The following is a 27,379-nucleotide window of genomic DNA, read 5'->3' on the forward strand; positions in this document are numbered from 1 at the left end:
ATTATGTTTCAATTAAAAAACATAAGTAAACAAATAAAAGAAACAGAGTCAGGATTACACCAGTGGTGTGCTGGTGAGTGTTTAGCAATCAGCTGTCTGGTGTGGCGATGGAGGATGGCCTGGAAAGATCCCTGATTTTACAACATTTGTTGATTTCCCTGGTGCCAATGTTTTCACCAGGGCCACTTTTGAGCTATCATGGTTAAAGTCACTGAACACTGAGATGGAAAGAGAGTTGAAAAACTGGTTCTTACAAACTGGTACAAACCAGCTCCAGTACACCAATGAATCACACCTGCTCATTTAATCACCCACCCTGCACTCTCCGTTTTGACATGTATACTTTTCTTGATTCATTCAGTATCCTAAATCCTACTTTCTTGTTTCTGTTAAATCCAGTATTGCCAGTTCATGATCCTAAAAATATGTACATCAAAAGGGAAAAATACTGAATTTAATTTGATGGCAAGATTTTTTTTTTAACTTAGGAATAAGATGTATGTATACACTGCTTGAAATATTTACATTATGTTGCATTCAATCATTAAATAAAATGAAACTATTTGTATGTGCACGAGTACACATACACATACATACCCCCATACATACATATATATTTACATTTTTTGAGTGCATGATAGAATAAATCTCTAACTAAATATCTTTGGAATTAAAATGCATGCTTGGGGAGTATGCCAATATACCTTTCACATCTTTCAAAACACTGGGATGAGGAACTTAAAATTATCATAGTAGTTTCTTATTCACACTTTTCTTGTGAAGTTTTTTCTATACTAGGTAATTTTTTGATAAGAACTATGAAGACTCCAATAAAAAATATTAAGCAAACCAATAATATGTTTCTCTATAATGAATTATCACCACCCATTGGCAGTAATTTCCTGTTAATTTGCTATTTAATTCAACCTGTGGTTATTTTTGTAGCTGAATTTTGCCCACGAGAAATGTTCCCAAACATCTTGCTAATTTTCCAGCTGACTGTTTTGAAGAGAATAAAGTCAATATAATTGTCTCTAGCTACCCTGTAACCACCTCGCTCTCTACAAATGTATAGTTTAATTGTTCTGTCACTGCACACTTTTTGTTTCCCATGTAAGCACAATGAGAAGTTTGGAAAATTATATTTAGTTTTAAGTTATTTACTTCTGAAAAAAAATATGAGCCATTAATCAGCTATTCTTGATTGTTTAATCATAATTTTTTTCCAAGTAATTTTCAGAGTCCCCATATTCTTGTGGTTCCTTGGAGGATGAAGAGACTCAATGCAAGATGAATTCTTGCCTTATTTATTTTTAAATACACCCGAACCCAGTTGGAAATAAATCTGGATTGCCGATATATAAGTAGTCCAGAGGCAAGTGCAACTTTTCAGTTTTATTTTCCTTTTTATTTTGTGCTTAGGTTCCAACATAAAGCCATTAAATGTATTTTCTTTAGAAAGAAAACAGATCACTCTAGGATTCAAAGAAAGCATCAGTGAAAACAAGGGCAAAATTTTCCACTAGTCAATCTCAGTGTAGTAATTTAAATTTTACCTCTTTTTAAATAGGTCTGTAAAAGTTTGCTACCTATTGTCTTTTTAAAAAATAATTGCTACAGGTTATATAAAAGAAATAAAAGCAATGGGACATTTATTTAAATTGAACATAATCTTCTCAGCTAAGTAATTATCATCTTGGTTCTAGGTTTGTTTTAGACTTAACTTTTCAAACATAGTTCGGCTACATTTTTACGACATTTCAAAAATGACAAACAGTTGTAGAGATTTGTATACAAGAATAAAATTCTGTTTGAGAGAGGCTTAACGTTTTTTTGTCAGAGAAAGTAATTTTTAGGAGTAACAAAATGGTTCTGTCCCCATAATTCAACTGTAGTTTTGCTCTCAATGTTGTGTGGAGTACCAATGGAAAGAGAGATAAAGAGTAAATAAATGTGGCAAAATGCTAACTTGTGAATCTAGGTGAAGAATGCATAGGACCCATTATACTACATTTGCAACGTTTTTAAGTGTTTTTATTTTTCTTCAAAATACAGTTTCCTTCAAAATAAAACAAAACAATAATATGACAACAGTTCATGCTGTGTGTTTAGTGCTAGCGCTAGCCTTTTGGGGAAGTGCTGGTGGTAGGTTAAGGTTAGGCATGGTGGGCATGAGCAAAACTAGAAACACAAGCATACTTTGTGGGAAAATGAAATTAAAAGAGAATATGAATCTTTCCATGAACTTTTTGAAGACCCCCCCCTTGTATATATAGACAGAACTGATCCAGCCATTTATCGAGTCAATTCTCAGAAGGAGTTTCTGGGTCAGGACATTTAAGTCACTTATCATGTTAAAATGTGTGATAAATTAGGGAATAGATAGGAAATTGACTAGGGCTAGTGAAGCAAGGCAAACCAAGGTGCTTGATAAGTACACCAGAGAAAACCTGGGTCCTCACAGAGCAAGTAGGAACACCTGGGATGCAGGTAAGCTCAGAAACCTCAGAAGCTCTGAATTCCAATCCTTACACTCCTGTGCCCAGTTGAAATTTTGATACTTTGAGAATGTTCTTAAAAAGCAATGGCTATTAACGTTCCTAAACATCTGTTTTTACACAGCTAAATATGAATGGCAATACCTAATTTAATAAATTCTGGGAGGATTAAAATATATATGTGTGTGTTTGTGTATATATGTGTGTGTGTGTGTATACACACACACACACACCCAGGACCTACTTACCCTACTTACTGAAGCATGTAGGCTCCTAGAAGAATACAGGTTTCATCGAGGTAGTCTCTAAAAGTCAACATTTCATCTGGGAAAACCTCACTGGGTTTTGTGTTGCCAAATCCCTTACCCTACCTCGCAAAGGATTTTTTTTTAATATATATTTTGCTATCTGAACTGTTTTATGTTGTCAATTTTTATTTCTTTTTTGTTTGTTTTGGGAAAGATCAGAAGGAGAAGCATAAAATTTTAAAGTAAGTAAAATATTTATGAAAAATGTAGGAGAAATCATCATGCCTTATGCCTTTAACCTTTAAATATCTATTTTCCATCTGAAATGATAGACAAATGATTTATCAACATATGTTCAGAAATTTTTATTTTTATATTACTTTTTAAAAAATACTTTGCATAATCATACTCAGATATTAATATATATTGAATATATTAAGTTTTCTGATGGACTTATAGTACAGAACTTTTGTCAAGTTGGAAAATAAGTAACCACTAAATTATTAAATAGTCTACAAACAATAGGATTTATTTTAATGAATATTTTATTTAAAGTAGTATTAAAGTAATACATTTAAAATTTTTCTCTCTCTCTGGTCATTGTCATTATCACTAGATTTACCACAATTTGAGTCTTTACTTTGAGATGAACCTCCAAATATGTCTCCTACTTTAGAAATGACAAAGAGGAGTGAGGACAGTATAAATGTTAAAATGTAATAACAATAAATTTTATGATTGCACACTAATTTTGTTATGTGATAACTATATCAAATGTTTCTTTTCTTTTTTCAGCAAAGATGTTGAATGATGGCTGAAATAATTATTGCCCTATGGTAATACAGCTTTCCAGTAGTGCATAACTACCATCTTGAACTGTGGCCATATTTTTGTACATGAAAATCTGCAGATAGTCTCTACTGAAAGATGGGAGCATACACCTGAATTGAAAAGAGTGATTGCCCAGAATGTTGTAAACTTGAACAATTGTATAAAGCCAGGCAAACAAAGCAAAGAATAAAACTCATATTTCAATTGGTCATGTGATTTATCTTAGATATTTACCTAAGCTGTTGAACTACTTGAAATAAACTGGTAGTGTAACCAGCATTACAATCTCACTTAACTTCATTTAAAATATGGAAATTTAGTTTAGATTTGCTTAAGAATGTTAAAGTGGGAAAATACTCTTTACTGAATAATAATATGTAAGAAAAATTTATCGTGTAGCAAAGTTTACTTATGGTCAACTTGCCTGATTTTTATTTATACATTTAAAATACACCAGGGGTTCTATTTTGAAACTATTCATATTTTGTAAACTCAAAAATAATTATAAAATAATTATGATTTCTGAAGACTTTATAAAAGTTTTGTTCATTTTAGATCATAAATAAACTTCAAATAAGAAAACAGAAAAAGTATTCAGTAATTTTATAGAAAATTAGTTTAAAATATAAGAATTTCTGCAGAGTACGTTCTAACAAATTTGCAAGGTATGCAAAGTATGACAAACTTAAATAAGAAATGTCAAATTATTGAAAAATTTTAATATTCATGACTGTAAGCAATTCAAAGTTTAAATACTGTTTTTTAATAGCAAAAGGTATATTGACATATTTAAAGATCTATTATATCAAATGAAAATCAATATCAATGTAAAGAAATGGCATATTTTGTCTTAAGTCAAAATTGAGTAAGACAAAGAGGTGTATAACCTATTTTCTGGAAAACATGGTAGATAAAATTATAAGAAAGTCTGTTTAATATATATGTTTATTCTTGGTTAACTGCTAGGGACTAAATATTTGTATTTCAACTGATATGTTGAAACCCTATCCCCAATGTTTTGGTATTTAGAGATGGGGCCTTTGAGACAAAATTAGGTCATAAAGATGGAGCACTTATGTTGGCATTAGTGCCCTTTTAAGAAGAAGCAGGAGAAAGTTTGCTTTCTCTCTCTCTAACTGCTGTATTGGGATATGGCAAGAAGGCATTCATATTTTTTATTATTTATTTATTTATTTTTACTTTAACTTCTCAATATACATTGTACTTGATTTTAATGTCCCTTTACCCATTCCTTTTTTCCCCTTCCCTCTCCCCACCCCCCCACTACATCATATCTGTTCACTTGTCTTAACAAGTTCAAGCAATTGCTGATTGTTTTGTCTTCTTCCCCCCCATTTGCTTTATGTTTATTTATTTTTAGCTCCCACAAATAAGTGAAAATACATGGTATTTCTTTCTGTGCCTGACTTTTTTCACTTTATAAAATTTTCTCTAAGTCCATCCATGTTGATGCGAATGGTAGTATTTCATTCCTTTTTATAGCGGAGTAGCATTCCATTGTGTAGATATACCACAGTTTCCTATTCTACTCATCTGATGATGAACATTTGGGCTGGTTCCAACTCTTGGCTATTGTTAATAGTGCTGCAATAAACATGGAAGTACAGTTTTCCCTTCAGCATGATGATTCAGCCATTACTCTGGGTATATTCCCAGCAGTGGAATAGCTGGGTCATGTGGTGGATCTATCTGTAACTCTGTGGGGAAACTCCATACCATTTTCCATAAAGACTGCACCATTTTGCAGTACCACCAACAGGGCATGAGAGTTCCTTTTTCTCCACAACCTCGTCGGCATTTATCATTCTCAGCCTTTTGGATATTAGCCATCCTAACTGGAGTGATATGGTACCTCAACGGGGTTTTGATTTGCATTTCCCAAATGCTGAGTGATGTTGAGCATTTTTTCATGTGTCTGTTGGCCATTTGTATATCTTCCTTTGAGAAATGACTATTCAACTCCTTTGCCCATTTTTTAATTTTATTTTATGTATTTTTTTAAAAATTTTATTTTGTCCATACACAATGTGGTTGATTATTGTGGCCCATTACTGAAACCTCCCTCCCTCCTCCCTCTCCCCCCTCCCACCCAACAATGGCCTTTCTGTTCGCTTGTTGTGTCAAATTCAAGGAATTGTAATTGTTATGTCTTCTCCCCCCCCCCCCGGTTTTTTTTGTGTGTGTGTGTGAATTTATTTATTTATTTTTAGCTCCCACCACTAAGTGAGAACATGTGGTATTTCTCTTTCAGTGCCTGACTTGTTTCACTTAATATAATTCTCTCTAGGTCCATCCACGTCATTGCAAATGGCAGTATTTCATTCTTTTTTATAGCTGAGTAGTATTCTATTGTGTAGATATACCACATTTTCCATGGATTGGAAGAATCAACATAGTGAAAATGTCCATACTACCCAAAGTGACATTCAAATTTAATGAAATTCCCATCAAAATTCTTTTGCCCATTTTTTAATTTGATTGTGTGTGTGTGTGTGTGTGTGTGTGTGTGTGTGTAAAGTTTTTTGACTTCCTTATATATTCTGGATATTAATCCTTTGTCAGATGTATATTTTGCAAATATTTGTTCACACTCTGTTGGTTGTCCTTTTCACTCTGTTGATTGTTTCTTTTGCTGTGCAGAAGCTTTTTATTTTGATATAATCCCATTCGTTTATTTTTCCTTTGATTGCCTGTGCTTTGGGGGTCATATTCATGAAGTCTGTATCCACTCCTACTTCCTGGAGGCATAACACTACCTGACTTTAAACTATATTACAAAGCTATAATAGCCAAAACAGCGTGGTACTGGCATACAAACAGACACATGGAATAGAATAGAGAACCCAGAAATCAACCCATACAACTACAGCCTTCTGATCTTTCACAAAGGCACCAAGTCTACACACTGGGGAAGAGACTGCCTCTTCAGCAAATGGTGCTAGGAAAACTGGATATTCATATGTAGGAGAATGAAACTAGACCCGTACCTCTCACCACATACCAAAATCAACTCAAAATGGATTAAAGAATTAAATATACATCCTGAAAGGTTAATACTTCTTAAAGAAAACATGGGGCAAACACTCCAGGAAGGCATTCATCTTCAAACCAACAGGGTCCTCACTAGGAACTGAATTGGCCAGCTCCTTGGTCTTGAACTTTTCACCCTTCAGATTTGTCAGGAATACCCAGTCTTATGGTATTTTTTTATAGCAACCCAAACTGACGAAGCCAGTCACTCTACACATACAGGATGAACTTTCCATTCAAGACTAGTTCGGGATGATTCCACACATACACCAAGAGAAAACAAAGTGATTTGTTACTTACAAATCACTTTCTGGGGAGAACAGATCAGGATCTTAAGCAGGTCTGAAAAATAGTTTGAGGGAGCAGATAAAGAATACTGGCTTGGGTTTTCTTGAACTTAAGTTGTGAGAGTGAAGTTAGCATTTTTACACTAACCAGGGCTTGAGTAGTTTGAACGTTCTGTCAAGGCAGAGAAAGAAAAGGAGCATGGAGCTTTTCTGTTTGTTTGTCCAGTTGTGGGGCAAGAATTGAAGCGAGAAGAGTGGTGATTGAAAGTTGTCAACAGTCAAGCATCAAATATAGAGTCAGATTTTTTATTAAAATTTACCTTTGCTATTTGACTGATGATTGAAATTGGCCATATTTTATTAAATGGAATTTACATTTGGTTAAGCAAGCCATTCTAGCACTCAACAAGGCCTGTAGCCTGTGGCTAGTAAAAAAGAGAAAAGCTCAAGGTAGAGCCCAGCATTGTGTTTCTTGTAAAGTGAAATGAGTGTCTTGATCACTTTCTAAGTATTTGGAACTTCAAAGGGGATCAGAAATGTCTTCCTGAGTTCTTTAATTGTGCAGAGACCTGTGTGAACTTAATTTATCTTTTGGTTACCTCTGAAGTAAGAAGTCCCCAGAGTTTTTTACCTCAGAGCGGACAACAACAGGTAAGGAATTTTCCTCTTAATGGTTCACTTGACCCTACAGGGTCACTAATCAAAGATCAATTTCTCAGAGGGTTCATCCATGAGAACACTATCCCAAAAAGCACCACTTATGCTTGTTACTTTAGAATACCTCTCTCTCACTCTTTATCCCACTGCCTGGCATTATAGTATACATCTTTTAAAATCGTTTAATTTTCCCAATACAGTGCAAGCTCCATAAACCAGAAATTTTCTTTTGTTACTTTCATATTTTCAGCTTAAATAATAGAACTTAGAGCTTAATGAATGATATTTAATGAATGAATTAATAAGGGTGGGGTGGGCTTATTTCAACTTCAGCAATAACATAAGTCAGTCAGTCTTGCAGGAGGTTTCAGGGAAAGAAGCTATAGGGAGTGATTCTCTCTTTTCAATATTATATCAACAGGGAAGCAGATTAACCTAAATGCCATTGGTTAAAATTGCCATTGGTTAAAATTACTGTGAAATATAATTGCCATTGTTCATAAGCTATCAAAACAAAAAAGAAAGCAACATCCTTGAATGAACTGGACACCAGGCAGCAAGCCAATAATACAGAAGAATCTGTTTTCTTTGTGTCATCACGGAGCCTGTGAGAGTTCACATGCCTTCCTTTCAACATAAATGGCTAACCATAATCTGTTCCTTTTTTGCATCTAAAATCACCCTAACTAATACAAGACAGTGACATCTAAGAACCAGAAAGAAAAAAGAATGTTGAAAAGCAATAATTAAAATACAAATTACTTTAATATGTTCTGAAAGAATATATATACACACACATATATATCCTTTAAAACTGAGAATAACTATGGAAAAATATCACAGATTTATAATTTTACATCTATACATAAATTTATTCTATTATATAAGTACTTATTCCTTGTATCATCAGAAATATGTCTTATTATAAAGAAAATTTGTTATTTAAATATTATTTTACTATGATCAGTCATTATTGTTACATTACGTCTAATATACTTCATAGAAATTCATTGTATAGCTCCAGATGTTGTTTATTTTAAACAAGCATACCTTTGGCTATATAAATGGAATTTAAATTAATTAATATAAATTATTTAAAATGAACACCAGTCACAATGAATTTAATATTTTACAGATAAATAGTTTATAAGAATGTAAATCATAGTTTATTTACAGCACAAAGGGAATGTGCAATAGACTGATTAAACTAAGCTACATATTTCTTCCTTTCATAAGTTTCTCTCAGAATTTTTCAATTAAATATGTCCACCAAAACAGTCTAGGCATTCCTATGTGCTTATAGGTAAACTTATAGTGAAGGAAAAAATGTATACACATGCACGCACGCACACGCACACACACACACACACACACACATATGTTCAGTCTTCATAGATCTTTTCTAGACAAAAATTTCCATTGATTTAGTTTTTACTGAATTAACTGAATATTTTGCAATGGCCTTAGCAAATATTTCTAGAAATACTTTTTCTTATGTCTTGCTACTTTATCTATTGAGATTTTCTTAATCATTCAAAGGTGATTGTCATCACCTTTTTCTAATTGTATTATTGGCATGTTATTTAAAAAAGAAAACAATAGAAATTAAATTCTTAATCTGGGGAGAAAAAGGAGAATTTAGTAAAATGAACATTCCTTTCCTGGTGTTTTAGAAAACTCTTTAAAAGAAAACAAAGTATTCTTCCCATTTACTTGCATTGCAAAGTATTATAATATGTTTTAAACACATATCCATGAAGATATTAGACTTTAAAATTGTTTTGAACTCAATAAATTTTAAAATGAGAAAAAAGAAGAGAGAATATCTTATGTAAATTCTAGCCTCAATATTCTCCTAAAAGTTGAATTTAAATACTTATATATTCCAAAGTTGATTATATTAAACATTAAACATTAGTTTTATCTGTAACCACTTTTATTTCATAAAGGACTAATATTGGTAACAGAAAATTACTGCAAATGTGGGTACATACATAGAACTATTTTGCATAATAATTCTATGTAACATATTATGTGTAAACATTTTATATTTTAATTCAAGGCAATTTTCAGTTCTCCAAAATACCTACATTTACCATATACACTTAGCCTGAAAATAAACCTAAATATCAGCAATGCAATTGAAAACAAACAAAAATTATTTTTTTCTTTTTCTTATGTACACCAGACTTTTTACTACACTTAAATGCTACCTTGATAGATAGTACTGACTAACTATATCTTTATTTATAGTAGCTATTAAGCATTACGGTAATGTAATTATATGCAAGGGTACTTCAAAAAGTTCATGTAAAAATATTATTAAAAATAATCTGAATATTTCCATAAACTTTTTGAAGTACCCTCATGTTTATATACATATATATTAAATTTATATATTGATATACATTTTCTTTACTTCTCCCATAGATTTTAGAGCTTTATTTTATGTATATGACTCTAAATGAGCATGGTTGTAATTTATACTCATATATATGTATACCACTATAAATGAATAATGAGTCTTATTTTATGTCTTCTTTGATTTCATGTTTTTAGCATTACTGGTGCAAACTGGTCTTTCTACATAGATGGTGTAAAAATCGCTATATCATGCAATATTCTGTTATCATTAAACTAAGAAAATTTTGAAAGCAAAGATAGCATTGTGCCTTTTTTGCTTTCCCCAGAAACAATAGAGGGCCTGAAAGAAATATACATTTTTCAATGAATACTGACTATCTCAAACAAACAAAAAATTAAGCACTGAATATATATTTAGCATAGTAGGTGTTCAATGTTTGTCATTTTGTTTGAGAAAGTAACACATAAAATAGAGAAAATTTAGAGCATATCCTATTATCTTATTCACACCTAATTTTTTTTCTATTTTACTTATTTCTTTCCTGTGATATAACGGCATAATCTGTGCCCAAGTCAATCAACGAAAGACAAACAGAAATAGATAAAAGCTCTATTATTTTTGTCTCATTTTTATAGCATTCAAAATGTTCATGTATATTATATATTGAAATAAATCATTTGAATGTATCTTTTTCTTGAAATGTTTATTTAATGAAGTGTCTTAAAATTGGCACGATTTTGCTATTCCTTAAGAAGCAAAGTAATTAAATTTGTGTATAGTTGTAGCAAATGCAGCTGTGAAAAAATACATTTCTATGTGCAATAGAACAATGACAGGTTGTTAGCTAATTCTAAGAAAACAAAGATTTTTTTCTAAGACTAAAGACAATGTAATAGTTACATGAGACTAGCATAGAATCTGGCTATAGAAATAATTATTGGAGATTTTAATTGATGCCATTTAAATACAAAAAAGCATGGCATACATTATTTATTGAGTTCAAGTGTGCCTCCTACAAGAATAAAATTTAAGAAATAATCAAATTCAATATCGAGTAATTTATCACAAATATTTTCAAAAATTATTTTGATAAATTTAAAAAACACTTACTAATATTGAATAAATGCATATATTGATTTTCCTTAAAAATGTTACACAATAGCTTAGAGTGCCCTTGGTTACAAGGCTATACCTATTAAATTCAACATTTCACTTATTCTAAAAATATATTAAATTTGATTTGATTAAATAGGTAGAGATAGAAAAAGCTAAATTATTTTAATTCATTTTTATTATATTAAATTAGTATTCAGACTATTAAATTTACATTACTCTTGTTGATAAAGAGTATTTGAAAATGACATGATCCTATACATAGAAAACACTGAAGACTCCAGCAAAAATGTTAGGACTAATAAATAAATTCAGTAAAACTGCAGAATACAAAATTAACATAAACAAATAAGTTGCATTTCTATATGCCAACCATGAATTACCAAAAAAAAAAAAAAGAAAGAAAAAAGAAAAAAAACTAAGGAAGCAATCCCTTTTATAAAAGCATCAATAAGAATAAATTACTTAGGAATAAATTTAAACAAGTAGGTGAAAGACCTGTACACTACACATCACAAAACATTTTCAATGGATTGAATTGTGTATCCCCAATCTCATTCCCAGCTGTGACAATGCTGACAGGGTGGGAAATCCTATTATGGTAATTGAAAGGCAGGGCCTTGAAGAGGTAATTAGATTGTCATGCTGTAGTGAATAGATTAAAAATGGTGATCAGAGGAGTGGTTCTGAGAGCTTTAAAAGGAGAACACATGAGAGTCTCTCTCTCTCTGCTCCACCATTTTGTGCTATGTGAGATCCCTGCATTGTTCTAAAGCCACCACCCAAGAAAACCCTCACCAGATGTGTTTCCTGGACTTTGGACTTCCCAGCCTCTGAAACTGTAGGCAATATACTTTGTTTTCTTATAAATTATCCACTTCTGGGTATTTTGTTACAAGCAACAGAAACAGACTAATACAACATTAATGAAAAAAAAAATGAAGATGCAAATAAATGGAAAGATATCCTATGATCATGAATTGAGATAATATTGCTAAAATGTCTATATTACTCAAAGTGATCTGAAGATTCAATGCAATCTCTACCAAATTCCAGTGGCATTTTTCACAGAAATATAAAAAACAATTCTAAAATTCTTATGAAACCACAAGAGACCCAGAATAGTCAAAGCAATTTTGATCAAGAACAAAAAATCTGGAGGCATTACACTTCCTGATTTCAAAAAATACTACAAAGCTTCAGTAATCAGGGTAGAATGGTAACGGCATAAAAACCAACATATAGACCAACGGAACAGAATAGAAATCCAAGAAATAAACCCATGCATTTATGAACAATTTTTCTTCTACGAAAATGTCATGATACATAATAGAGAAAAAATAATCTCCCAAATCATGTTGTTGGGAAAGCTTGATATCCACATACAGAAAAATAAAATTGGACTCTTATATCATATACAAAGATCTACTCAAATGGATTAGTGACTTAAATGTAAAACTACTAAAATAATACACAGGGAGAAAGGTTCTTGATATTGATTTAGGAAATGGTTTTTTTGGATATGACCCCAAAAACATAGCCAACAAAAATAAAAATAGACAAATGAGATTTTATTAAATTAAATAGCTACTGTGCAGTGAATAAACAACCAACAGAGTAAAGAGACAACCTATGAAATGAGAGAAAATATTTGCAAATCATATATCTGATAAGGGGTTAATATCCAAATACATAAGTAACTTAAATAATTCAATAACAACAGCAAAAAACGTAACCTGATTTAAAAATGTGCAGAGGGCCTGAATAGTCATATCTCAAAGTAAGACGTAAAAATGTCTATCGGGTGCATGAAAAATGCTCAACATTACTAACCAACACGGAAATGCAAATCACAACCACTACAAGATGTCACCTCACACCTGTTAGAATAGCTACTATCAAAAGGATGAACTAGAACAAGTATTGGTGAAGTATTAGAAAAAAGGGAGCCCTTGAACACTGTTGGTGGGAATATAAATTGGTAGCAGTCATTATGGAAAACAGTATGAAGTTTCCACAAAAAATTAAAAACAGAACAATCATATGATCTAACAATCCCACTGCTGGATATATACCCAAAGGAAATAAAATCAGTATCTGGAAAAGATATCTACAGTCCCATGTTCATTGTAGCATTATTTATGAGAGCCAAGATATGGTATCAATCTAAGTTTCTGTAGATGTATGAATGGATAAAGGAAATGTGATACACATAAACACACACAAACACACACATACACAAAGAAATATTATTCAGTCTTAGAAAAGGAAAGAAACCCTGTCATTTGTGACAACGTGGATAAACCTGGAAGAAATTATTCTAAGTAAAATAAGTCAACCACAGAAAGGCAAATACTACATAATCTCAATTATATGTGAAATATAAAAAAAAGTCAACCTCATAGAAGTAGACAGTAGAATGGTGGTTGACAGGGACTGGGGTTGGGGGAAATAGGGAGATGTTGATCAAAGGGTACAAAATTCCAGCTACGCAGGATGAATAAGTTCTGGAGATCTAATGTACAGTATGGTGATGATAGTTTATAATACTGTTGTGTACAATTGAAATTTTCTGAAAGTAGGTCCTATTTAAATGTTCTCACCATAAAAATAAAGGTAACTATTGAGGCTATGGATACCATTAATTAGGTTGACAGTAGTAATTATTTTATACTATATAAAATAATTTTATACCAAAACATCAAGGTGTCTACTTAAATATAAACGGTTTTATTGGTCATTTATAAATCAATAAAGCTGGAGAAAAAACAATAACCACCTATCAATCCTTAAGGCAAATTTTCTTAATATAGAAATTAGTTGAAAATAAAAGATAAATGGAGATAAAGTGAAGTTTCAGTAGAGAATTGAGATATCTATTAGATTTCTGAAGTTCAGCCTCTAGGCCTCCTTTCAGAATATTTTGCTGGTTACTGTTTTCAATGTAACTGTATGAGGAACTGAGTCGTGTAATTAAAATATATACAGAAAATGACTTTGAAACCAAAAGGCAACTTTATTATTTTAAATAAAATATGCAACTATCACATGTACTTGAATAATGTAATTGGCATGATCAACACATTCTATTATAATAAAACTCCACATATTGACATATGTAATCTAAAATATGCATAATTCCCAAAAGAAATCCTAGTAGGCACTGATACATTTAGTCAATCTTTACCTTTAGTTCTACATACATGTGAAACAAAAGTTTAAACAAAGGTTGCTTATTGAGCATGGTATTATAACTGGGAAATATATGGGTATTCAACTAGGAGATCTTTGTCCACCTCAATATGAAGAAGCCTCATTAATTGAATCAATGTCTGTGTCTCTCTAGGACATGACCTGGACAGGCACTGCTTCTTTCTTCCTTTTTTCACTAAATTATATCACACAAATGTGCCTGTCTGCTAGTTTCTTATTGATGGTGTAACAAATTACCAAAACAGTAGTAAAACAACACAAATCTATTACCTCACAGTACCAGAGGTAAGATGTCTAAAATGGGTAGGCAGGCCAGCATATCTTGTAGATGCTTTAGAGGTGAATCTGTTTCCTTACATTTTCCACATTTTAAAGGCCACCTGCATTCCTTGCCTCGTGATCTTTTTCTCCATCTTCAAAGCCAGTAGCCTGGCATCTTCAAATCTCCCTTCTCTCTCACCTCTACTTCTGTTGTCACTCTCCCTCTCTGACTTTAATCCTCTTCCATCTCCCTTATAAGGACCCTGGTTATTACCATTGGGCACACCAGAATAATGCAGGGTAATCTCCCCATTTCAAGATCCTTAACTTAATTACATATATAAAGTTTCTTTACCATGTAAATTAACATATTCACAGGTTCTAGGAATTAGGACCTGATCATCTTCAGGGGTCATTATTCAGCTTACCATAGCTTGTATTATTATAATTTTTTAAAAAATGTTCTTTAATAATATGTTATTATATAAATTTAATAGAATTCATTTCCTAGGTGATAGCCATGCAGGTTTTTTTAAATTATGGAATGACATGTTTACATGTTTTGATATATCTGTGAACATATTCTTATAAAAGGCTGTAAGATGCATAATGCTGAAAAAATAAATAGAATCTTTTTTTCAGAGAATTGAAGCTGTGATGTTTGACACTTATTGTCTGTGTTCCTATTTCAATATCATTAATTAAAAATTATTTTATATAGTTTTTATAGGAATAATTGATATTTTATTTCTTATTACTTCATTTTTAAATAATTTAAGTGATTATAAGTAATGTAATTTTTAAATATTTTTACAGGTTATCTGCATTTTTTTAAAAAACTGTGCATAGGTTCTTTCCCCAAATTTCTATTAAAACGTGTATTTAAAGAATTGTAAGATAGTTAGATGCATATATGTTTTTAAACAAGACATTAGAAGTCAAAAGTTTACCAATTATTAATATGTTCTGCCTTTGAAATTTATTTTTCAACACTTTGAACTGTTACTCCTACATTGTTGCCTGAGTGCTCTTTAAATGTCAAGTATTTTATATGTGAAATAGACATACATTATGTTTCACTGTTTAAACAGCCTGATAAACTGGAACTTTATTTCCATTTTGTAAGGGAGAAAACAGAGTTGAATGAGTACACTGACTGCACAATGTTACACAGATAATAAAGCTGGGTGAGTCTAAGCCTTAAACCTCCAACTTTAATGCAATGTCATGCTTCCTTCACACTAACAAACTTTATGGAAGGCAAAACTACATTCAAGTTACAAAATACATTTGAAACTATTATAATAAATAATAATATATAATTTTATACTGAATTTTTCGTTGTTTCATTTAAAACTGTGAATGTGTTTTTTTCTCTTATGTAAAGAGCCAATAATTTACTAACGAGTTTTCTTTTCAGTTCATCTTAAATATTTTTTGAGTCATGACATTCTTCATTTGATATCAGATTCTAAATGGTAGATTGTGCACACACATTCATTTTCTGTCTGTTCAAAGACTGCACCTAAGTATAGTTCAGATGTATGAAAATAATGTGTAAGGATAAAGAAAAGTATTAGAGTTAGCATTGGTCAAGCAATTGCATGTAAAACTCTGAAATTCTGGAAGCAGTTTCAGATGTATAGGAGTAAATTATAAGATTCAACAGTTACACTTCTGGGAACATACCCAAAACAAGTGAAACCAAGTCTCAAATAGATATTTGTGCACCCATCTTCATAGCAGCATTATTCACAATAGCCGTAAGGTGGAAACAACCCAAGTGTCTTTAAACAGATGAATGGATAAATAAAATTTGGTGTGTACACTGGAATATTATTCAGCCATAAAATGAATAAAGTTCTGACACATGCTACAGCATGGATGAACCTTGAAAATATTATGATAAGTGAAATAAAGGACACAAAAGGACAAACATTGTATGATTCTTATTATAGTAAATATCTAGAATAGGCAAATTCATACAAACAGAAAGCAGATTGCTGGTTGCCAAGGGCTGAGAGAAGGGGGGATGGGGAGTTATTGTTTGACGGGCACAGAGTTTGTTTTACGCCCTACAAAGAGTTCTGGAGATGAATGCTGTTGATGTTTCATAACAACACGAATGTACTTCATGCCTTGAAATTGGACACTTAAACATGGTTAAGATGGCAAAATTTGTTGTTATGCATATTTTACCACAATTAATTTTTTTTGAGTGAGTGAAGAAAGACAACCAACCTGTTGGAATTCTAGTGGGTTTCAAGGATCAAGCACAGTCTTTTCAAACAGGAAGCAGAGTGAGAAGTGGGGTTGCAACTATGCCTGTCAGCCTCATCTATACTTTTCCTCTAATCTTCACAACGAGGTGGTTTGTTGGGTATGTAAACCAGTGTTAGAAACTTTAAAAAAAATTTTTTTTAAAGAGCTCCTCTGAAAAAAAAAATCTGTGGAAAAAATGGCTTCTCAAATGAATACTTATGCTTCAGAGCAAAGTCCTTCTCATTCTCTAATTTGGAGGGCTTGTGACCTGACAGCAGCTTCAATCAACTCACTTTTAGTTAAAATGTGCTGTTCAGAAACCAGATATCCCAGTCAGGTGAGAATTTCCTTTTAGATTAGAGACCCACTGGTAAAAAGACACATACACAACACAAAGAAACTCACAGAAGCGTCTCGCCCCTTCATTGTTAACTAAAATGGATAAATAGGACATGTGAAGATTACCAGAAAGATAAAGGGAAAATACCAAGAAAAAAAAAACAGAAAAAATGACCCTGGGGGAATGATGGATTATCAATTTAAATAATTTTCATAAAACCTAGAACAAAAAGAAACAGAGAAATATATAAACAGGTGAACTAAATGTGGTTCTGGAAACAAAAAACAGAGAAGAGGGGAGGAAACCATACAAAAAATAAAATTCAAATCTGAAAAGAGCAATAGTCTTTGTTTGATAAGGAACCCTCATTTTTAATCAGAAAGAAGAAAGAACAGTACACTCTGGTGATATTTCTGAACATCAAAAATACAGTTCACAAACACGGAATGATTTTTTTTTTTTACAAAATGCTATCTTCAAAGGAAGGAGTGTCAATTTTGTATCAGATTTAAATTTCAATGATAGAATACAACAAACCAGTGTTTTTCAATTTCTGTAAAAATAAAAAAAAAAAATTGAGCAAAGAGAACAGAACTGAGCTTACCAGAGGTGAAAAAGGGGGAGGGGGACAAGGGAGGAATTGGCAAAGGGCCATGAAAAACAATTAGATTGTATAATTTTGAATATGCTAATTATCCTGATTTAAACATCACATGTTGCACACACGTGTTGTTATTCAACTCTCTACCCCACAGATATGTACAATCAACTATGTTTCATCAAAAAATTAATTAATTAAAAAATTTTTTTAAAGAAACAGTTTAACATATTGAGCTTTCTTATCAAATCTCTTAAAATCTCTTTCTTTTTGTCTCTTCAGATTCCACTTTTTTTCATTATTGGATTATATTTTGATTCCCAAAGGACCACACTCACTTTCTTTCTTCCAGGAAACTTACTGTTCTGTGAGTCACGAGTCCTGACAGGCTAACATCAAGATGTCTTCAGGGCTTTGTTCCATTTTGGAGATATTAGAGGAGAATCTATTCCTTTGTCTTTTCTAGCCTCTAGAGACAACCCAAGTTATCCTGGCTTGTGGCCACTTCATCCGCCTTTAAATCCAGCAACATCACATTTGTCTGACCCTTTTTCTATGCTCACATGACCCTGACTTAGCTGGTAAATGTAATTTTAATGACGTATATGACTATACTGGGCCTGCCTGGACAATCCAAGGTAATCTCTTCATCTCAAAGGGCCTTCATCTTAATCAAATCTGCAAAATCCCTTTTGCCATGTAAGGTAAAGTAGTAACAGATCCTGGGAATTAATATATGAACATCTTTGTGGGGGGTGGAGCATTATTCTGCCTACCATAGGAAATGACAAGATTTCACAGGGAAGATGTCATGAAAGGAAACATCCCACTATACTGAATTTTTGTTATGACATGTTAGACTATAATATTACAGTGTATTATATATGAACTACCTATTAATTTAAAATTAGAAATATCATAAGAGAACCCAAAACTACATTAATTGTTGGGCATATGATATTTTCTTCTCTTCTGTTTCCCCTATTTTAAAGAAAGAAATGACAACATACAGAGTTGGCTATGCATTAACTGTACTGTTCTCTCTCTGCTCTATTGCTTTCTGAAAATTACTTTGTCTGAAGTGTCCCCTTACTTTCTCTTATTGATTGTTGATCGTTCTTAGTTCCCTCTCTGCTAAGCCCACCCTGAGTTCTTGGCTTGACCCATATACTCACATGATTGCTCTGTCTACATCCCTCCCAACATGTTTGGACATTTTTCAATAGAATCTGTACTCCTTGAGTTCACAGACCATCGTTTTGTTTGTCTTCATGTGTTCAATGCATACTTTCATATTAAGCAAATATTAGATACTTAATAAATTTGTTTAAAGAAGGAATGAATGAACATTGAATAATGACAGAAATAATCTTGTTAGGAGTTTTAACCATGTTGTGTATGTATCAGTAAACACAAAATATATTTAAATGATACTAAGTAACTTTTTCTCAGTATCATTATTTGGACTTCAATTATTATGTTATAACAGAGGGAGATTGACCAACAATAGCGTTTATTTGATAAGACCTTAGTACATTTTCAGATTGTTTAAAAACATATCTAGGCCTAGTTTATTTATTTTTTATAAAATAGAATGAAAAAAATTCAACTGCATAATCTCAGCCTAGGAGGTATTTCTAGATGAATTTCAGGCAGATAAAACATCACATAATCACTTGATTTCACAGGTAAAGGCATGATACCTTACCCAAGCACCTAAACAATAGCATAGGTTTTGAGATTGATTCAAAAGTAAAAATGATCTTCCCAAGCTCATAACAATTCTATTTAAAGAGTATTACTAGATTAGAGAATTACATGTATTACCTATGTGTTAGTCAGCTGAAGTTGCCATAACAAAATACCACACATTGGGTAGCTTTAACAACAGAAATGTGCTTCTCACAGTACTGGGGCTGGGAAGTCCAAGATTAAGGTGCCAGTCCGTTCAGTTCCTGGTGAGGGCCCTCTTCCTGTCTTGCAGGTAGCTGCCTTCTTGCTGTGACTTCACATGCCCCGGGGTGGGCACAGCTGAGGGAGAGAAAGGGAGTTTATAAAGTGCTTCTTCACATAGGACACCAGCCCTATCAAATTAGGGTCCCTCCCTTATAACCTCATTCAACTTTTTTCAACTCCTTAAAGTCTCTACATCTAAATTCAGTCCATAGGAACATATATATATCTGGAAAAACATCAGATGATTAAGATAAACATTTTCAGTAATCTCATCTAGATATGTGTAGTACCTCCCCTAAATTAAGAATAGAATTTTCTATACTATGACTCATGGAAGGGTTTGGGAGAGAGTGGATTGACCCATGATGGCAAGATAAAAGTCCAATCTTCAGTCATATATAGACTAGAAAGCAGTAAATATTCAGAAGTGCCAACCCAAGACAGCACTCGGAGAGAAAGAACAGGATCAAAGTGAAGAATCAGCAAAGTGAAAGAGAAAAGAGAAGATCGAGGAGTAGAAATAGGAGCAAGTGCCTACAAAGATTTTCACTAGCAACAGTACAGTCAGTAGGAGGCTTTAATGAATATGACAAGTCATAAGATTGAGGAGAAAAGGCTAAAAGAGCACTATCAGGCAGGAATTACCAAGTCTCACTGCTAATTAAAATTTTCTGGGGAATTAAAAAAGTACCTAGAGGATATCCTGGGTCCAAAATCTATTGTTGAGAATGAAAAAAGTAATTTCCACCAAAAAAAAAAAAAAAAAATTACATTCCAGTTGTGAGGATCAAGCAGATTTTGAGAACCTGTCTTACGGTATCTATAATTGTATGTATGATTAGTCATAAATTCATATTAAGAAAAGGCAATTTTCATTAACCATTTTACATCATTGTTTCTTCTGTCATATATACCTTCAAGAACATTCTTTTCAATCACAATTTTGTACATAAAAGAAATTGTGACATTTTAAATTCCATTACCAATACAGTAAGAGATACTGCAAAATTGAAACAGTTTACTATCTGTTCTTTTTTTAAAAAAATGTCTTCTGAGCAATTATTCTGAGTAATTCTCAATTTGGTTAAAATTAATAGTTCCTAAAATTGTTCCCTTCAAATAGTTTTACAAGCTTTAAAAGCTTCTATTTAAAATCAATGGAAATATACAAAATTGAAAGTAAGAATTAGTAACAAGCAACATTAATCCTCATGAAATATTCTCATATAGTTTCAAGATGGCGGCGGCTGCGGCGGCTGGCGCGGAGTAGCTGAGGTGGAAAAGGTGGCCACTGGGCCTCAGGCAGCTGGGAAACTTGTGGACCTTTCTCTGGCCATCTCTTAAGGGAGGACTGCTGCTGCTGGCCGGTCGTGGGGGCTCAACGCCACTTTGCCCCCGGCAGGAGAGGCTGCCTCATTTACAGGCAACAGCTTTGAAGTGTGGAGCAGGAAAAGAACTGATTCTTAGCTGCAAAAGTGAGTCTTGAAACAGGGAACACGGCGCCAGGGCTGCTGTGGATGCAGCCAGGATCCCGGAGGCTGGGGCCGCACTGAAGGCGGCCAGCTGCCCTATCCAGGATTCGAGGTTTCAGGCCGGCATTAAAGAAGACTCCTGGGAGCGCCCGAGCGGCGCCGCGACTGAACAGCCCGAGGCGGCAGCGCCGAGAACACGGAAGGCAACAAACCAGAGACAGAGCAAGCGCCCGATGTGGCACAGCACTGTGAGTGATCCCTGGCACAGCTCTGTTCGGGGGGTGGATGCCCACGCGGCTCCCCGCCTGCACCACCAGGCCACTCACTGCCCCGGTGCTGCCTCCATTTTCCCAGGTGCGGGCAGCTCCGCCCTGCTCGGCCATCACTGAGCCCATTTGCTTCGCCTGGCGCGGGGCTTTCCGGACCCTGCGGGCCGACCTCCTCTCCCACTCCCTCCACGGTTCTCTGGCAGGGCTGGGGGTGTGGGGCATCCAGACCAGTTTTGGGAGGGCTAGGAAGTACGGGCGGGCCGACTGTCACTCCACCACACCCTGGTCTCCGGCCCCGGTAAACTTCCTGTTACTGGGAGGCAGATACCATCTCTGCGACCACCAGTTTGGAAAAAAGCCTAACGAATTTCTGGTTGGGAATAGTGTGGTAGGAGAGTTCCCAGGTCTGCTTGAACCTGCCGGAGAGCAGGCTGCAGGCGGGCAGTAGACTCGTTTATACCGGGGGGATACAAAGGTGAACAAGACCCGAGAAAGATCTACACAGTACTACAAAGGCACCCAGAGAGACTGGTCGTCTGTGCCTAGCAGAAACCTGGTAGACTTCCTGGGCGAGGCGGTGCTGAGCAGGGTCTTGAAGGCCCAGCTGATAGACGAGGGGTGCAGAAGACACGCACCAACCCAGCACAGTGTGCACAGAGGGGGGAGACGTGCGGCCAGGGAGGCGGAGACTCGACAGAAACCACACACCCGGTGGGGTCGCCACTGCACGATCTAACAGCCTGGGCCAGAGCACACTGAACGGGGAGAAGTCCTGTACAGAAAGTGAAAGCTCAACAGAGATCACACACCCTGTGGTACGTGATCCACCAGCCCAGCAGAGTACAAGCTGACCAGAAAGGTGGATCCCCGGAGAAGCCCAAGACCCGAGGCAACCACACACACAAGACACTAGAGGCCAACTGAGCAGTCACGGCGGGAGCCATACCAAATTGGCAACCACAGCAACATCCTAGTTAGTCATTAGTCTCAAACCGGTGGACTGTGAAAACCCCTGCCACAATGAATAAACACCAAAAAAAAAGACACCAGAAATACAAAAAATCAAGAAAGTACACCACCAAAAGTCAATAAATCTCATACTCTAGATCCTATAGAACAAGAAGCCCTTGAAATAACTGACAAGGAATTTCGAGTGATAATTCTAAGGAAACTGAATGAGATACAAGAAAACTCAGCTAGACATCATGATGAAATGAGGAAAAGTATACAGGATCTGAAAGAGGAAATATACAAGGAAATCAATGTCCTGAAAAAAAATGTAGCAGAACTTGCTGAACTGAAGAAGTTATTCAGCGAAATAAAAAACACAACGGAGAGTTTAACCAGCAGGCTTGTCGAAGTTGAAGAGAGAACCTCTGAACTTGAAGATGGGCTGTTTGAAATAACACAAGCAGACAAAAAGAAAGAAAAAAGAATCAAGGACATGGAAGAAAATCTGAGAGAGATATCAGACAACCATAAGCGATCAAATATCCGAGTCATGGGTATTCCAGAAGGGGAGGAAAATGGAGATTCCATTGAAAACATATTCAACAAAATAGTGGCAGAAAACTTCCCAGGTATAGGAAAAATCACAGATCTTCAGATCCAGGAAGCTCAACGATCTCCAAACGTATTCAACCCAAAAAGGCCTTCTCCAAGACATGTTATAATCAAACTGGCAAAACTCAGAGACAAAGAGAGAATCTTAAAAGCTGCAAGAGAGAAGCATCAAATCACCTATAAGGGAGCCCCAATCAGGTTAACATCAGACTTTTCATCACAAACCCTAAAAGCTAGAAAGGAATGGGATGATATTTTCAAAATACTAAAAGACAAAGATTGCCAGCCAAGAATACTCTACCCTGCAAGGCTATCCTTCCGAAATGAGGGGCAAATAATATATTTCTCAGACAAACAAAAACTGCGGGAGTTCACTACCACAAGACCACCCTTACAAGAAATCCTCAAGGGAGTACTGGGTTTGGTTCCTGAAAAATAACTACCACTGCCATAAAAACCTAAGAAAAATCTAAACCCGCTAGTACAATAAAAATGGCATTCATGAAGAGAAAACAAGCTAACAAAAACACTATCTACAACCTAAGGAACCAACAAACAAAGAAACCAAACAGTAAATCAGAAAGCAAGGAACAAAAGACACCTAAGACAACCAAACAACCAATAAAATGCTAGGAATAAATCAACACCTTTCAATAACAACTCTTAATGTTAAAGGCTTAAATTCCCCAATTAAAAGACACAGACTGGCTGACTGGATCAAAAAGCAGGACCCAACTATATGCTGCCTACAAGAGACCCACCTCACCCATAAAGATTCACACAGACTAAGAGTGAAAGGATGGAAAAAGATTTACCATGCAAACAGAAAAGAAAAACGAGCTGGAGTGGCTATTCTTATATCTGACAAAATAGACTTTAAACTAAAAACCATAAAAAGAGACAATGAGGGACACTACTTAATGATAAAAGGACTGATCCATCAAGAAGACATAACAATCATAAATATGTACGCACCCAATGTTGGAGCAGCCAGATTTATAAAACAAACTCTATTAGACCTAAAGAAGGTAATAGACACTAATACCATAATAGCAGGGGACCTGAACACTCCACTGTCAATATTAGACAGATCATCTAGGCAAAGAATCAGTAGAGAAACACAAGATCTAAACAAGACTCTAGACCAATTGGAATTGGCAGATATCTACAGAACATTCCACCCAACAACCTCAGAATATTCATTCTTCTCATCAGCACATGGATCATTCTCCAGGATAGATCACATATTAGGTCACAAATCAAGTCTCAATAAATTCAAAAAAATTGGAATTATCCCATGTATGTTCTCAGACCACAATGGATTAAAACTAGAAATTAATAACAAACAAAACTCTGGAAACTATACAAACACATGGAAATTAAACAGCATTCTACTTAATGACATATGGGTCCAAGAAGAAATCAAGCAGGAAATCAAAAAGTTTATTGAAACTAATGAAAACAATGATACATCATACCAAAACCTGTGGGATACTGCAAAAGCAGTATTGAGGGGAAAATTTATTGCATTAAATGCTCACTTCAGAAGAATGGAAAGATGGCAAGTGAACAACCTAACACTTCACCTTAAAGAACTAGAAAAACAAGAACAATCCAATCCTAAAGTTAGCAGACGGAAAGAAATCATTAAGATCAGAGCAGAACTGAATGAAATTGAAAACCAAAAAACAATTCAAAAGATCAATGAATCAAAAAGTTGGTTTTTTGAAAAGATAAATAAAATTGACAAACCATTAGCATGGCTAACAAAAAAAAGAAGAGAGAAGACTCAAATAACAAAAATTAGAAATGAAAAAGGTGATATTACAACTGATTCATCTGAAATACAAGGAATCATTCGAGACTACTATAAACAACTATACACCAACAAATTTGAAAATCTGGAGGAAATGGATCAATTTCTGGACACACACAAGCTCCCAAAACTGAACCGTGAAGACGTAGAAAATTTGAACAGACCAATAACAATAAAGGAGATTGAAGCTGTTATCAGAAGGCTCCCAACAAAGAAAAGCCCAGGACCAGATGGATTCACAGCAGAATTTTACCAAACATTCAAAGAGGAATTGACACCGATTCTTTACAAACTATTCCAAAAGATTGAAACGGACGCAAATCTCCCAAACTCATTCTATGAAGCAAACATCATCCTGATACCAAAACCAGGTAAAGATATAACCAAAAAAGAAAACTACAGGCCGATATCCTTGATGAATATAGATGCAAAAATCCTCACTAAAATACTAGCAAACAGAATACAGCAACACATACGAAAAATTATTCATCACGATCAAGTGGGATTCATCCCAGGGATGCAAGGTTGGTTCAACATACGCAAATCAATAAATGTGATACACCATATTAATAAACTCAAACACAAGGACCATATGATCATCTCTATAGATGCTGAAAAAGCATTTGATAAAGTTCAGCACTCATTCATGACAAAGACCCTCTATAAGTTAGGTATAGAGGGAAAGTATCTCAACATAATTAAAGCCATATATGCCAAACCCACTGCCAATATCATCCTGAATGGGGAAAAGCTGAAAGCTTTTCCTTTAAGAACAGGCACTAGACAAGGATGCCCACTCTCACCACTTCTATTCAACATAGTGTTGGAAGTACTAGCCAGAGCAATCAGAGAAGAGAAGGAAATAAAGGGCATCCAGATTGGAAAAGATGAAGTCAAACTGTCCCTGTTTGCAGATGACATGATCCTATATATCGGACAGCCTAAAACCTCTACAAAAAAACTGTTGGAATTGATAAATGATTTCAGCACAGTAGCAGGATACAAAATCAACACACAAAAATCAGTAGCATTTCTTTTCTCCAATACTGAACATGCAGAAGGAGAAATCAAGAAAGCCTGCCCATTTACAATAGCCACCAAAAAAATAAAATACTTAGGAATTGAGTTAACCAAGGATGTGAAAAATCTCTATAATGAGAACTACAAACCACTGCTGAGAGAAATTAGAGAGGATACAAGAAGATGGAAAGATATTCCATGCTCTTGGATTGGAAGAATCAACATAGTGAAAATGTCCATACTACCCAAAGTGATATACAAATTCAATGCAATCCCCATCAAAATTCCAAAGACATTTTTCTCAGAAATGGAAAAAACTATTCAGACATTTATATGGAACAATAAAAGACCACGAATAGCCAAAGCAATGCTCAGCAAAAAAAATAAAGCTGGAGGCATAACACTACCTGACTTTAAGCTATACTACAAAGCTATAATAACCAAAACAGTATGGTACTGGCATAAAAACAGACACACTGACCAATGGAATAGAATAGAGAATCCAGAAATCAACCCACACACTTACTGCCATCTGATCTTTGACAAAGGCACCAAGCCTATTCAGTGGCGAAGGGACTGCCTCTTCAGCAAGTGGTGCTGGGATAACTGGATATCGATATGCAGGAGAATGAAACTAGATCCATACCTCTCACCGTATACTAAAATCAACTCAAAATGGATTAAGGATTTAAATATACACCCTGAGACAATAAAACTTCTTAAAGAAAACATAGGAGAAACACTTCAGGAAATAGGACTGGGCACAGACTTCATGAATACGACACCAAAAGCACGGGCAACCAAAGGAAAAATAAACAAATGGGATTATATCAAACTAAAAAGCTTCTGCACAGCAAAAGAAACAATTAAAAGAGTTAAAAGACAACCAACAGAGTGGGAGAAAATATTTGCAAAATATACATCTGACAAAGGATTAATATCCAGAATATATAAGGAACTCAAACAACTTTACAAGAAGAAAACAAGCAACCCAATTAAAAAATGGGCAAAAGAGCTAAGTAGGCATTTCTCTAAGGAAGATACCCAAATGGCCAACAGACATATGAAAAAATGCTCAACATCACTCAGCATCCGGGAAATGCAAATCAAAACCACATTGAGATACCATCTAACCCCAGTTAGGATGGCTAAAATCCAAAAGACTGTGAACGATAAATGCTGGCGAGGCTGCGGAGAAAAAGGAACTCTCATACATTGTTGGTGGGACTGCAAAATGGTGCAGCCTCTATGGAAAATGGTATGGAGGTTCCTTAAACAATTGCAAATAGATCTACCATACGACCCAGCCATCCCACTGTTGGGAATATACCCAGAGGAATGGAAATCATCAAGTCGAAGGTATACCTGTTCCCCAATGTTCATCGCAGCACTCTTTACAATAGCCAAGAGTTGGAACCAGCCCAAATGCCCATCATCAGATGAGTGGATATGGAAAATGTGGTACATCTACACAATGGAATACTACTCAGCTATAAAAACGAATGAAATACTGCCATTTGCAACAACATGGATGGACCTTGAGAGAATTATATTAAGTG

Source organism: Cynocephalus volans, chromosome 1 (genome assembly GCF_027409185.1).
Source record: "Cynocephalus volans isolate mCynVol1 chromosome 1, mCynVol1.pri, whole genome shotgun sequence".
Classification (NCBI taxonomy): Eukaryota; Metazoa; Chordata; class Mammalia; order Dermoptera; family Cynocephalidae; genus Cynocephalus; species Cynocephalus volans.